At 39.7% G+C, this 5,006-nt stretch overlaps 1 pseudogene; it reads left to right on the top strand.

Moving 5' to 3' along the window:
• The first annotated feature begins 285 nt into the window (after positions 1-285).
• LOC104991067 lies at positions 286-1,688 on the top strand (annotated as a pseudogene).
• Positions 1,689-5,006: the final 3,318 nt, after the last annotated feature.

Genomic DNA, 5,006 nt, shown 5'->3' with positions numbered 1-5,006 from the left:
GTTTTTCATGGAAGGTCACCTTGAGTTTCAATTGATTAATAGAGTATAAATTAGAACTTATCATGCCCACTAAAAGAATTTATTATGTGCAAAAGTCATTAAGCAGTCCCTGAATTTTTAGCCTTTGAGTTAGAAAATTATTATTGTTGATTTAATAAGAAAACACCCTCATTTACTAAAGCATTGTGACAGTGCATTACTTACCTCAACTCTTAGCTTGTTGGGGATGGCAACTGTGAGCTGGTGTCTGCTCCTGCTGCCTGTGCCTGCTGACCTGTAGCCACCATGTATGACTGCATCTCCATCCACCTTGGCCAGGTTGGTGTCCAGATAAGTAATGTCTGCTGGGAGTGCTACTGTCTGGAGCATGGCATCCAGCCCAATGGCCAGAGGTGCAACGAGAAGACTACTGGGGGAGGATTTGACTTCTTCAACACCTTCTTCAGTGACACAGGCACTGGCAAGCATGTGACCAGCACAGTGTTTGTAGATCTGGAACCCACAGTCATTGATGAGGTTTGAACTGGCACCTACTGCCAACTCTTCCACCCTGAGCAGTTCATCACAGGCAAAGAAGATGCTGCCAATAACCATGCCCAAGGTCCCCACACCATTGGCAAGGAGATCATTGACCTTGTCTTGCGCTGAATTCAGAAACTGGCTGACCAGTGCACAGATCTTCAGGGCTTCTTGGCTTTCCACAGCTTTGATGGGGGAACTGGTTCTGGGTTCACCTCCTTGCTGATGAAACATTTCTCTGTCAATTATGGCAAGAAGTGCAAGCTGGAGTTGAGCCCTACCCCCGCTTTCCACAGCTGTATTTGAGCCCTACAACTCTATCCTCACCACCCACACCACCCTGAAGCACTCTGATTGTGCCTTCATGGTAAACAATGAGGCCATCTATGACATCTGTCATAGAAAACTTGATACTGAGTGCCCAACCTACACAAATCTTAACCACCTTATTAGACAGCTAGTGTCCTCCATCACTGCTTCCCTGAGGTTTGATGGAGCCCTGAACGTGGATCTGATAGAGTTCCAGACCAACCTGAACCTGGTGCCCTATCCCCACATCCACTTCCCACTGGCCACACATGCCCCGTCATCTCTGCTGAGAAAGCCTACCATGAACAGCTTTCTGTAGCAGAGATCACCAATGCTTGCTTTGAACCAGCCAACCAGATGGTGAAATGTGACCCTCACCATGGTAAATGGCTTGCTACTTGTTGTACTGTGGTAATGTGGTTCCCACAGATGTCAATGCTGCCATTGCTACCATCAAGACCAAGTGCAGCATCCAGTTTGTGGACTGGTGCCCCACTGGCTTCAAGGTTGGCGTTAGTTATCAGTCTCTTACTGTGGTACCTGGTGGACACCTGGCCAAAGTACAGCAAGCTATGTGCATGCTGAGCAATACCATAGCCATCACTGAGGCCTGGGCTCACCTGGACCACAAGTTTGACCTGATGTATGCCAAGCGTGCCTTTGTTCACTGGTATGTGGGTGAAGGCATGGACGAAGGAGAGTTTTCTGAGGCCCGTGAGGACATGGCTGCCCTTGAGAAGGATTATGAGGAGGTTGGTATGGATTCTGCTGAAGGAGAGGGAAAGGAAGAAGGAGTAATACTAATTGCCATTTCTTCAAGCCCTGCAGCATGTCATACTCAGAGCATCAGCATTAGCTGACAGGTGTAAAAACTTTCTGACTAGATTGTCTTAGCTTTCAACAGTGATCACGTATTGCTTTTCCATGTGTACCTTTAAGACTTCTGTCTCAAAAGCAAAAATTTTAAGAAAGACAAAAAGCACTGTGAATTGAAAATAGCAAGATTTACTTTTCATCAGTTCAGTTCAGTTCAGTCGCTCAGTCGTGTCCGATTCTTTGTGACCCCATGAACTGCAGCACGCCAGGTCTCCCTGTCCATCACCAACTCGCGGAGTTCACTCAAACTCATGCTTGCTTTTCATAAATCATGTTAAAGTTTTGATAAAGGAATCTGAAAATTTATATATCACTTTAAGGATAAAATGTATTGTGATAAATACAAAGGGCAGATGAAATAGAATTTAAGTAACATACTTTTGTTAATAAGGATATTGATCTACCATTGATATTCTGACGCTGTTTTCAGTCAAATGTTAACGTTTATTTTCAGCCTTGGCCTACTTAGTTTTCTACTCACCAATTTTAATCTGTTTTTAAAAATTGCAAGTAACACTCCTTGATGATGAGGGAAGAGCTTTTCCCCTAATTGGGCAAAAAAAAAAAAAAAAAAAGAAGAAAAGATTCCTAATGTAAGATTATTTGAGTGTTTAGGTCTTTGTACATTGTAAAAAATGAAGTTATAAAATTTGTGTTAGGTAAATCTTTCACTTTAAATTGGATTCAAGATATTATCATGGGTGCCTTAATTGTAATAGTGTGAATCCTTGAACTCTAATTTGGATCTAATTGACAACTACATTGTCAACTCTTGTACACAGACCATGTTTTATTGGCTTCCCAAGTGGTGCTAGTGATAAAGGACCCACCTGCCAATGCAGGAGACAGAAGAGACGTGGGTTTGATCCCTGAATTGGGAAGATCCCTTGGAGGAGAACATGGCAACCCACTCCAGCATTCTTGCCTGGAGAATCCCCACGGACAGAGGAGCCTGGCAGGCTGCAGTCCATTGGGTCACACAGAGTTGGACATGATTGAAGCAACTTAGCATGCCACACACATGTTTTATTAAACTCTCTATACCTAGTTCTTGGTATATAGTAGATAATCACAGTTTAAGTGGACACTCAATAATTCTTTAATAGGTTCATATTCAAAATTAGTTCATAATTATTGATTCTTTTTTTTTCTGTTCTATGTGATAGGAGCTAAAGATGAGTAAGACAAATGGTCTGGTTAATAGAGGAGAGGAGATTAGAAAAGGGCAAACATAACTACATAAAACGTGAGGTAAAGTGAGTATCCTGAGATAAATGTAAACAGTGTAACAACAGAGGTTCAAGGGCAGAGAGTTTGGAGATTCAGGAATGCCTTCAGGAGGCTGTGACATTTGAGTTAGTCATGATGGCAGAGGACACATTCCATATAGAGGATCAGTGCAGATCAGACTATTTTCTTCCTCTGAAGTGCCATAGATATTCCACAGTACTTGATTCATAATACATAATAATGATTTTGTGCTGAGGTTATTGCCTTCATTCCCTTCACTAAAATAAAACTTTTTGAGGGTTGTATGTTGACAAAGCTTGTGTCCTCTGTTAAATCTATGAGTGCTCTGTGCCCAGTAATATTTTAACAATTTACTTGTCTTTCAAACTACCAAAAATTTTAGTTTTGCTAATCATGTTAAATCCAGACCAGCTGAATATCATCTAGTGACCTCAGCTGACTTCATGTGGAGTTTAAGTATGATACTTATCCCCTACCTGATCCCTTGACTTGATTTCATTAATCAAGAAATATAATAAATGGCTATTGTTGTAAAATAACCAAGTTTTCTGTTAGTTTGTTACATGGCCACAGATAGGTAGAGCAGGCTGTTATGAAGATTAAATGAGTGAACTTATATAAAAACTTAGCACTGTATCTGGTACATAGTAAATATTTCATAAACATTTGTTGTGCCATAACCACAATTATGAAATCTGTGTTTGTGTATGGGTCTGTGTGCTGTGTGATTTGTAAAGTGAAAATGAACTTAAAATGAAAGGCAGTAAAATGATACAGCTTCATACAGAACAGGCTTTGAAAAGTAGTCATTCAATAAGAAATTCTTGCTTTCTTCTGGCTTAGCATTAAATAATGAGTTCTTTTTTCTTCAAGGTGTTTATTGTTTCTTAGACTTTTTCTCATACCACTTTACACTCGTCCTCTGAATAGCCCATCTGAATAATCTTCAGTACTTTCTTGGCTTCAGTTCCCATCATTTGTTAATGAACCCCAAAGATTTATTTTTAGCTCATCTTATTTTTGAACTTCAGATGTGAATATTCAATTGCTTACTGAAAATCTCCCAAGTGGTAAAAATGGAACCCATCAACTCCTCATCTCTTCTCAAATTTCCACTCAGGTGTTTAAGTCAAAACCTGAAAAAAATCTGGTCTAAGACCACAAAGCACATTGGTTGTGTGTTCACTAAAATAGGATCCTATCTGTAGGTGGTAACTGAAAAGTTTGAAGTCTTCATAACAAAACTTATGTGCTGAAACTGCTAGGTGTATGAAACAGCAATGCATATAGATAGTGAAGAACATCTTATAAAGTGTTTGATATTTGGGATATGCTAAGAAAACTGTAATAGCTTGGAAAGACTTCAGATTTAGACCTTTTTTATTTCTAGTTTGTTCTTCTTGCTCAAACCTTATTGAAGCTTGTGACCATATTCCTTAATTGAAATTTAATCTGAAGGATGTCAAACAGGCATATATTCATCATTTGTCCATATACTTCTTAATAATTTGGTACCTTTAGCAGTAATAAAGCCCATGGCTTTTTCCAACTGGCACATGACACCTTTCCTCTCCTCTCCATAACCTTGTCAAGAACAGCCATTATTCTACACTAGCCATGTGTCCTGAACTGTGCTGTGCTTAGTTGCTCAGTTGTGTCTGACTCTTTGTGACCCAATGGACTGTAGCCTGCCAGGTTCCTCTGTCCATCCAGGCAAGAATACTGGAGTGCGTTGCCATTTCCTACTCCAGAGGATCTTCCCGACCCAGGAATTGAAGCCATGTCTCTTGGGTCTCCGGCATTGGTAGGCAGATTCTTTACCACTGAGTCACCTAGGAAGTTTCACATAAATATTCTAAATCAAATTTAATAAAATATTTATATTTAATTATTTCCTGTTTCCTTGTGTCATTTTTTTCTATCATTTTTCATGTATTTTAACATAACTTTTGCTCATTTGTGATGCTCTTATCTTTAATTCCTGAAAATAATTTTAGCAAAAATTTCAACGACTTAAATTGGGGAAACACTGTATCTTTCTATTGAAGCTT

Source organism: Bison bison, unplaced genomic scaffold (genome assembly GCF_000754665.1).
Source record: "Bison bison bison isolate TAMUID 2011002044 unplaced genomic scaffold, Bison_UMD1.0 scf7180017864181, whole genome shotgun sequence".
NCBI classification, from domain to species: Eukaryota; Metazoa; Chordata; class Mammalia; order Artiodactyla; family Bovidae; genus Bison; species Bison bison.
Note: the sequence above shows the minus strand (reverse complement) of the source record. Positions and strands in the feature narration are given on the sequence as shown.